This window comes from Spinacia oleracea, chromosome 5, assembly GCF_020520425.1.
Source record: "Spinacia oleracea cultivar Varoflay chromosome 5, BTI_SOV_V1, whole genome shotgun sequence".
In the NCBI taxonomy this organism is placed as follows: domain Eukaryota; kingdom Viridiplantae; phylum Streptophyta; class Magnoliopsida; order Caryophyllales; family Amaranthaceae; genus Spinacia; species Spinacia oleracea.
The window spans coordinates 113,502,900-113,513,334 of NC_079491.1; the positions used below are offsets into that span (position 1 = coordinate 113,502,900).

A 10,435-nucleotide genomic window follows, 5' to 3' on the forward strand; every position below is an offset into this window, starting at 1 on the left:
TTTTTTTATCATATTAGTTTTGATCACCTTAGTTCTTATAATTCAATTCAAACTTACTTCTAGCCCCGACCACTAATGCCAATAACTTTGAAATAAGGCCCGCCTTGATTACCTTAGTTCAATGTCACCCGTTTTGCGGAAAAAGTAGTGAGTCGCCGCACGAACACTTGAAGCAATTCGAGCACTATTGCGACACCATAAAGCATAACGGGGTGACTTCCGAATATGTTACATTGAAGCTATTCCGATTTTCTCTATTGCGGCGAGCTATTGATTGGCTTGACAAGGAGGTCAAGCCAAATTCACTAAGGACTTGGAACGAGGTGATAAGTGCATTCCTTAGTAAGTTCTACTCGCATGGGAAGACCGCGGAATACCGGAACAAGATACAATCCTTCGAGCAAAAACGTGATGAATCCTTATTTGAAGCATGTGATAGGTTCAAGGAGTATCAAAGGGAGTGTCCTCGCCACAGCATACCAAAGTGACTCCTCCTCCAAACCTTTTATTTGGGACTTAGCCCAACCTCCAAAACAAGCCTTGATGCGGGGGCGGGTGGTCCAATAATGAATAAAACGGAGGACCAAATAGAAGAGATCATCGAAGATGTCGTGCAAAACTATCAAGCATGGCATGTGGGGACTAGGAACTATGATGGCAAGAGAAAGTATGAAGATGGCAAGGGTTCGGCTTTCGCTTTGGAGCAAGCCAATATCATTGAAAAGATTAGCTCAAGTGTTAGAATTCAACCTTCCTTTACTTGTATTTCCCCTTTCTATTGCTTTCTAGGATCTTTATAATAGTTTTTTAGGCTTTAGGAAGAATTATTATGTTACTGTAATTCTAGTGTTCACTGGCAAGTTTTAGCTAATTCAAAATAAACGTCTATGAGGGGTATGAACCAATACCTCTCATTAGAAGTTGCCTTTGCTTAATTCATGTGTTGTTGCTAGCCTTTATAGATGTTGTGATGTCGAATGCTTTTAAGATTTCTAAGACCTAACAAAGTCTCCCTCAAAACAGATACACTCTCGTCGACGGTCCCTCTTGTGCCTGTTGTGCGCACACAAGCGCCCTGTTCGCACCTCGACCCTCGCTCTTGTCGCCAATAGGCAAGAGTTCCCATCTTAAAGCAAAAACCCGTTTGTGCCCCGAGTCGTGAGATTCAGTTTCCGCACAAGGCTTGCGCCCTTGCCGCCCCATAGGCAAGAGCGCGCAGCACAGATCTGGTGTCAAAACATTGGGACCGTGATAGTTGGTATCAGAGCCAAGGTTCAAACCTAGGCATCGAGAGATCCAAGAAGCAAACTGAGATGGAATCAATCGATGAAAGACTAGCCTGGCTAGAAGGCAAGTCAGACAGCTGGACCCGACACGAGGAAGTTGTGATTGGCCAGACCAAAGAGATAGAAAGACTCGAGAATGTGGTCGATGAGCTCATGCAAGAGAAAGAAGCGCTTCAGGAACAACTCAACTTTGTTCAGAAGCAAGCTGAAGATACCCAAGACAAATGCGCGACACTGATGCGCGCTGCAAGGATTGACTCGAGTGGAGGTGGTGCGATGAAGATCAAACCTCCAAAGCCTCGAGACTACAGTGGTGCTAGAGACTCGAAAGAAGTTGATAACTTCCTCTTCGACATGGAGCAGTATTTCAGAATTTGTCAACTGAGTGACAATCTAAAGGTGGATACCGCGACCATGCATTTGTCGGATGATTCGAAGCTGTGGTGGCGCACCAAGCACGCCGATATCGAAGAGGGGTCAATAAAGACAGACACATGGGAAGAGTCAAAGAAGGAACTCAAAGATCAGTTCTACCCCGAGAACACCGAGTTTGTTGCAAGGATGAAGCTACAGGAGATCCGCCACAAGGGCTCCATACGCGACTATGTGAAGGAATACTCGGCGTGCATGTTGGACATCCGAGACATGAATGAGAAGGATCGGTTGTTTAACTTTGTTCACGAGCTACAAGAATGGGAACAACTTGAAGTATTAAGGGCGAAAGTTAACACTCTTTCGGCCGCTATGACTGCTGCGGAGCGATTAATGGACTACTCCGCAGGGAGGGGACATCGCTCGGAAGAAAGAACAAGGAAGACGCCTACAAGCTTGGAGGGACCGACCCCAAGCTCACCCAAGAGTGCGAGAAGTGACTCAAGGGTGTTGTCTAGCTCAGTCGGAGGATTCAAGAAAGGAAATGGGGGAGGAGATTCACAGAAATCCTAGTCATCACCTTCCGTATCAACAAAGGAATCCAATATCAGCACGCCCTTGGGAAACATCAGTAGGCTTAATTCTTTGCTATGTCGAGGCCCACACAAATGGTGGGAGTGAAAACACAAAGGGGAGATCGACAACCTACAGAGGAAGTTGCCGGCTATTGTAGGGGAATACAGTTAAACATAATAACATGTGCGGAACAATCCCCAAAGCCAGGAAACATGTATAAAGCACAAATTAAGCAAACTTACATTCGAAGCGTGTTTTCCACAATAATCTGTCAACGAACACGAACAAAGAACTCCACTTGTCATTCCTCTACTTGGTTCACCGACACAATCAGATCCGTCTTGATAATCGTAGCTTAGACAATTGATCAAGATACTTTGCTTTTGGGAAGAACTCACTTTGGAGGCACAAAGAGAATTAGGGTTCTCTGTGTCTCTAGGGTTTGAGTAATATGAATTGTGCTTAGTTGGAAATTAGGTTCTAAGGTTATTTAAATAACCTTACTAACCGACCAAGCCAAAAGGCAAGGCCGGCTAGCAAGCCTTGCACGCCAAGTCACACGGACCGCACGCCCGCGCCCAGCGACACACTGTAGGCCGAAGCCCACAGCGCGCGCGCCGAGCAGCTGGGTCGTGGGCCTTGCTCGCTCGTTGCTGCTGTGCGCTGTTGCGTGCTATTGCGTGCTCGCGCCCAATGGGCTGGCCTTGCTCGTCTTTGCTCGCGAGCTTGCTGGCTCGTTGGGCCTTGCACGCTTACGTGCTTGGCTAGACGGACCGACAACTCCGATGCCCTTCGTATTCGCGATTTAATATATTTCCGATATATTATTTATCGTTTCGTATACGACGAATCACCGTCGTACGATACGATTTATTCGTGTCTCCCAGCTTACGAATATTCGCGATACGATATACGATTTCGACAAAGGTCGTATCGTATAATACGTTTCCAACTAATTCCCGAAAAGCTATTAAATGAATTTCCGATTCATTTAATCCGGTGATCTGTTACGTACGTGTCATTGGTGTGACCTTGTAGGTTCAGTCAAGAGTAAGTTGTGAGTTCAATATCTATTAGAACTCACTGATCGAAAGCATTGCTCCAGCTAGCTGTTCCGATCACTTGATCTCACTGAATTAATTGTTCGCAATTAATCTGAACCTTGGTATTAGACTTAATGCACCTTGGGTGAAGGACATATTTCCTTCAATCTCCCACTTGTCATTCAGACAAGTGTGCATCCACATTCCTTTGTCACTTAGTGTTACTTACTTAACATAAGGTAAGATCCAAGCCATCCTTATTAGGTCCAGAAGTGTTTCTCGGATTACAGAGTTCAACTGCAAACTTTTGCAGAAGGTTAAGCCTAACCATTCTGAGCACGGCCATGCATTTTACAGTATCTAACTCTCCGAGAGGCCTTGTTACACAACAACACCATATCCTATCAAAGATAGGAGGACAATCCATTCTTGCAATCTATGAACACTCACTTTGATTCATAGTACGCCCAATAACTGCTTTTATAGCCTCCTTTTACGGTGCGACGTTTAGCTAGTATCAAAGCGAACTAATTCTCAAACGAGCAGACATAATCGCTCATGTTCTGAGGAACGGTTTCTAATCACCATTAATGAGAACTACCTATGACATGACTTTAATCTCTTAAAGTGTTCTCATGGTCAATCCGATACAAGATCCAATAAGTATATATGCAAAAGATTCTGACATCCAGTCACTCTAGTTCAAGAAACAGAACTAAGTAATCTACTTGCAATCTAATCTTCATTAGTCATTGGTCGTCCACCTTTCAATATCCTGGATTAGGGATCCTTTGTGACTTCAATATTCAAGTTCACTTATGGGTGTTTCTTTGTCGAAGAATCCATCTTGACATCCCATTTGAATGATTTGAATCACATGGACTTATCATTTAATTCTAAACCTTAATTAAATGAATATGAAATAAATAAATTTCATAAATATGAAATGGTTAAACCAATTGTTTTAAACATAGATCTAACAGATGTTCTAAAACAATACTTAGAAAATCAAAGCCATCCTCCAACATGCTTGATTCCCATGGTTGCTACATGTGCGTTGTGTTTCACTTGTGGCAATGGTTTAGTCAATGGATCCGCGACGTTGTCGTCAGTTCCAACCTTGCAAATCTCGATTTCCTTTCTTTCAACGATCTCTCGAAGTATATGAAATCGCCGCAGTACATGCTTGGACTTCTGGTGGCTCCTAGGCTCCTTTGCCTGGGCAATGGCTCTGCCATTGTCGCAATACAAAGCCACTGGTCCTTTAATGGAGGGGACAACACCAAGTTCTTCGATGAACTTCCGAATCCAAACAGCTTCCTTTGCTGCTTCTGAGGCAGCAATGTACTCGGCTTCAGTTGTAGAATCCGCAATTGTGCTTTGCTTAGCACTTTTCCAGCTTACTGCTCTGCCTTTGAGGTAGAACACAAACCCAGACTATGATCAGAAACCATCTCTGTCGGTTTGAAAGCTTGCGTCCGTATAGCCCTTAACAATCAACTCATCTGTACCACCATAAACCAGAAACTGATCCTTAGTTCTTTTTAGGTACTTTAGGATGTTCTTGGCAGCAGTCCAATGCGCCTCACCTGTTTCTGACTGGTACATGCTCGTTGCACTGAGTGCAAACGAAACATCCGGCCTTGTACAAATCATAGCATACATGATGGATCCAATAGCCGAAGCGTATGGAATTCCACTCATCTTTCTACACTCATCATATGTTTTGGGACACTGATTCTTGCTTAGATATACGCCATGTGACATGGGTAGATGGCCTCTCTTGGCTTCCATCATATTGAACCTAGCTAGCACTTTTTCAATGTAAGTGCTTTGGCTTAGTCCAATCATCCTCTTAGATCTATCCCTATAGATCTTGATGCCCAATATGTACTGTGCCTCTCATAAGTCCTTCATTGAGAAACACTTCCCGAGCCAAGTCTTTACAGACTGCAACATAGGAATGTCGTTTCCAATAAGTAGTATGTCGTCAACATACAAGACTAGGAATGCAATTTTACTCCCACTGACCTTCTTGTATACACAAGATTCGTCCTGATTCTTGATGAAGCCAAACTTATTGACTGCTTCATCAAATCGTTTATTCCAACTCCTTGATGCCTGCTTTAGTCCGTGTTAGGTTATGATACATATGAGAATTCATAAATCATGCGGAAAAAACCATTAAGCCAGGAATATATATTATTTACACATAATCATATAGCATAATTTAGATGCATACTCTTTGTTGCGTGCCTTCCCTAGCTGCGCCCGAACCGAACAAGAACAAGTCTTTAGGACTCCAAGTGTCGTCCCTCCGTAGATAGTCCACAGCACGTCCGGATCCGCCTTAAGATTGACCAACTAGAATCGCCCTTAAGGTACTATTATTTTCGGCTAAAATGGGCAAGAGTTATGGCTGATTTTTCTGCTTAAAAATCCTAGTTTTGAATACTTGAAAACTTATGTATAAATAATGACCCCTAGGCCCTTATTTATAGAGGTATGGAAAAGGAATTGTAATCCTACTAGGATGTGGATTTGTTAATTAGAACTTTATTAGGACTCTAAATAACAAAGCAATTCTAATAAGATTAGGATTTTAATTTTCGCACGAATCCCAATAGAATTAGGATTTCCGGCATACGCATCGCACAAGCCGTGCACCCGCGCAGGCCTTGCGGCCCACGACAAGCGCACAGCCCATGTGCGGTGCTGCGTGCGCGCGCGCGCCCTTGGCTGGGCCTGGCCTTGCGCTGGGCCTGGTCGAGGCGTGCGTTGCGTGCGGCTCGCTGGGCGATGGCCTGGCTTCGTGCTGGGCCTTCGTCTAGCGGGCCTCGTCCGATGCTAATTCGTACGATACGCTTCCGATGAAATTCCCGATTCCGGAATTCATTTCCGATACGAACAACATTTAATATTTCCGATTCCGGAATTAATTTCCGTTTCGAACAAATATTTAATATTTCCGTTTCCGGAATTATTTTCCGATTCCGATAATATTTCCGTTTCTGACAATATTTCCGTTTCCGGCAATATTTCCGATTCCGGCAATGTTTCCATTTCCGATAATATTTTCCGATACGTACCATGTTTCCGTTTCCGGCAACATCTACGACTTGGATAATATTTATATTTCCGATACGATCCATATTTTCGTTTCCGGCAATATCATCGTTTCCGGAGTATTCATTTCTTGCCTGTGACGATCTCAGCTCCCACTGAAACTAAGATCCGTCGATTCCGAATATCCATAGATGGAGTATTTAATGCCATTAAATACTTGATCCGTTTACGTACTATTTGTGTGACCCTACGGGTTCAGTCAAGAGTAAGCTGTGGATTAATATCATTAATTCCACTTGAACTGAAGCGGCCTCTAGCTAGGCATTCAGCTCACTTGATCTCACTGAATTATTAACTTGTTAATTAATACTGAACCGCATTTATTAGACTTAACATAGAATGCATACTTGGACCAAGGGCATTATTTCCTTCAGTCTCCCACTTGTCCTTAGGGACAAGTGTGCATTTCCTAATTCCTTTGTCGCTCGATGCTTGCTCTTGAACATAAGGTAAGAGTTGTCATCCTTATTATGTCCAGAGGTGTTCCTCGGTTTCAGAGTTCAACTGATCAAATAAACAGATAATCATAGCCTATGATTCATCCGAGCACGGCCATGCATTTCACAGTTTCTAGCTCTCCGAGTGGCCTTGTACAACTTTTAAGCATCTCATCCCGATTTATGGGAGGACAATCCCAATCTTGCGATCTTGAGATTAGACTTCGTTTGATAGGTGATTACCTGAGCGTTGCCTTTATAGCCTCCTTTTACGGTGCGACGGTTGGTCAACGTCAAAGCAACCAGTTCTCAAACAAGTAATCTCAAATCACTCAGGTATTGAGGATTTAGTGTCTAATAATTTTAATGAAATTTACTTATGACAGATTTTCATCTCTTACAGTAAAGTTTCATAGGTCTTGTCCGATACTAGTCTTCCCAAAGTAAGTATCTATGCAAATGATTATGACATTGCCATGTCCACATAGTTCAAGAAACAGAACTACTAGTCATCTTGCATTCTAATCGTCTAACGTTTTCTATGCGTCCAATTTTATAGAAAACTCCGACTAGGGACCATTTTCAACCTTTGACATTCAAGTTCACTTGATAGACATTTCTTAGTCACAGGACTGGTCATGACAGTCTATCTTGAATATTTCGTCAAATTTGAAGGGACTCATCATTTAATACTAAATCAAGATTAAATGAAATATGAAAATACATTTCATATATGATAAATGTTCAACCCCAATGTTTTACAACCATGGGCCTCTAACCCATCTTTAAAACATTTCATGGAATTCAAAGCTATGCTTGATTTCCAGTGCTACAACGTGAGTGTTGCTTCTCACTTGTTGCATAGGTTTAGTTATCATGCTTTGCCAATCTTAACATCCTTTTCATCGAATGTTCTTTGAGATATGATGATAAGATCTTTTCGAGTTTGTTTATTATGTGATCTAGTCTTTCTTACTTCGATGGTGGTTTTACTCATTTTGCAATGAAGAACCATCAAGTTAGCAGACGTTTTTCTTGCTTCAAGAGTGGTTCTACGGATTTTTCAATGAAGAACCATCAAGCCAGCAGATAGGTGATCTACCCAAGTTCAGTGAAGAACTTTAAACAACCCTGTTTTATTGCTTCTTAGGCAATAATTACTTTTACTTCAACTGTATAGGTTGCTAGTGATGCTTTGTTTGGATTTACCTATCCAAGCAGTTCATAGATATGTGGAAGACTCTCCAACTATATCTTAGAACATAGAAATTATTATTTTAATTTCCCACGCAACAACTCATGGTCTCCAACCCATGTTGCCATTTTCAAAACACGATGCTCTATAGCTCGTCCTTATCAATGGTTAACTCCAAAGGGTCTTGCTTGATCCTTTGCCAGTGTTTATGCGTGTAGCATCAATATTTAGCATATCTTCATTTCCTTGAATCAAGAACTATTCCTATGTACCTTTTCAAGTACCATAAGTATTCTTGATCTCAATCTAGTTGATCTTTACTTAGATCAATAGAGATTGCTATATGTTCGTCATGGCTAAAGTCATACGATACGTTTTTGGCGATCCTCATATTATATCATACATGATAAATTCTTTTGCAGAATAATTCCCAATTGAATTCTATTCATGTAACTTTAGCTTATCTAGTTTCAGTAAATACTAAATTCAGCTAAATTCTTTGACATATAATATAGGTTAAGAATCTTATTTAGATCCTTTGATGTTTAACTTAGTAAATGCTTATACATAGTTCAAACATCCTTTACTTAGATTTATTCACATGGGTCGAATATCTCCAATGGAGACTTTCGTGTTTGATTTAGTAAATGTCATTACTTAATCCAAAACAATATCATAAGATCTTTGTAAATAGATCTTAATACCCAGTATGTACCAAGTTTCGCCATGGTCCATCATTGATGAATAATTTCAAATCTAAGTCATTAGCATTTGAATGTTATTTCACAATAGAGAGATATGTGTGTAATACACATAGGACCAATTAAGTTTTAAGTACTCCCACTAAACTTCTTATATATCTATAAGAATCATGTATATTTTATGAAACTAAAATGCTTATTAGCTTCACTTAAAATACAGTTCCAATTCCCAATTGCTTGCTTAAATCTGTACTTAGATAAGCTAGCTTTCCTTTTCAAGCATTTATTTGGATCCACAAATTCTATGACATACCATGTACATATTATATTCCAACATTTGATTGAGGAATACGTTTTGTCATCCAATTGCCATATGTACCAATATGCAATCATTGCTTGAATTATAGACTTAAGCATTACGATTTTGCATGAGGTTTCAACACAATCCATGCCATGAATTTGCTTGTAACCTTTAGCAACTAATCTAGCTTTGTGTGTGAACACAATTCCATGTTTGATGGTTTTTATCCTTAAAACAAACTTGCAACCAATAGGTGTGAAACTATTCTTGCAAATCAACAAAATTTCAATTTTGTCATCAAAACATTGAGTATGTTTTATGGCCTTTAACCAATTAAACATATAGTCTATATATGGCCTCTAACCATTTTAGGGAATCTGGGTTTCGTCATAGCTTTCTTACAAGTCACAAACTCATTAATCTACATGATAATAGTTTGACTGCAAGTTGTAGGTTTCTTCACTATCTAATGGAAGAATCGCATAGCTTCAATGACCTGAACTCCATGTTTCTTCACTATCTAATAGAAGAATCTCATAGTTCCAGTGACTTGAACTCTATGCCTACTAGGGTATAGAACATCAAACAATAGAATATAAATAGCTACTTGAAAGTCCTTTGAATATTCTGTTCTCCTTGAAGCACTTGTAAAGTCTTCTAAGAGATGTCTATTCTTTAAATCCACTTCTAAAGTCCTTAAAGAATAAGTTCGGATTTTCTGAAGCACTTCGAAAAGCCTCCGGAATGTCCGTTTATGTTTGTTGTTCGCCTCGAAGACTTTCGAAGTCTATTTTCTCCCACTTGTCATTTTGGAAACGAATTTCCAAAAAGGACATTATTTCGAGCAAACAAACATTTTGTTCTCAAAAATTCGTGGTAGAAACAATACCCTTGTGTTTCATTTGAATAAATCATAATGAAACATATATCTATACTTGAGCCTTAGTTTGTCGAATGACAAACACTAAGCTCCCACCGAGTTTTGCAACTCTCTAGATATATTTTATGAAAAGTTATTCTGAAATTACTTTTCAATAGCTTTGACGAATTTGGTTTAGTTTGGTGGTAGTTGAGCATTTTGTTTTAGAAATTATAGGAAAAGTCTTTATGATCCATCATTGATCGAATCAAGTACTAATTGACTTCGATTATTCCAACTAAGATATGCCATATCTTATGGACCTAGATTGTGAAATTACAACACACAATCATTGATGATCATATTTGGTCTCAAGTAATCATCAACATGATCTAGATCTTTATGATTTCTTGCCAAGTGGATTTTATACTTCTGAATCTTTGAACTAGCCAAACAGTTTCAACTTATATCACATTTGAGTAAATAAACCTATATTCACTCAAATCCATGTGAAATAATAAAGTCATAAAATCTTTCTT

The 10,435-nt window shown here is 40.1% G+C and overlaps 1 non-coding gene across 1 annotated transcript; it reads right to left on the minus strand.

The window, feature by feature from the left end:
• Nucleotides 1-373: 373 nt before the first annotated feature.
• Nucleotides 374-478, minus strand: LOC130462227 (small nucleolar RNA R71). Its single transcript, XR_008922339.1, has one exon. It is a non-coding gene; the product is annotated as a small nucleolar RNA R71 (small nucleolar RNA).
• Nucleotides 479-10,435: the final 9,957 nt, after the last annotated feature.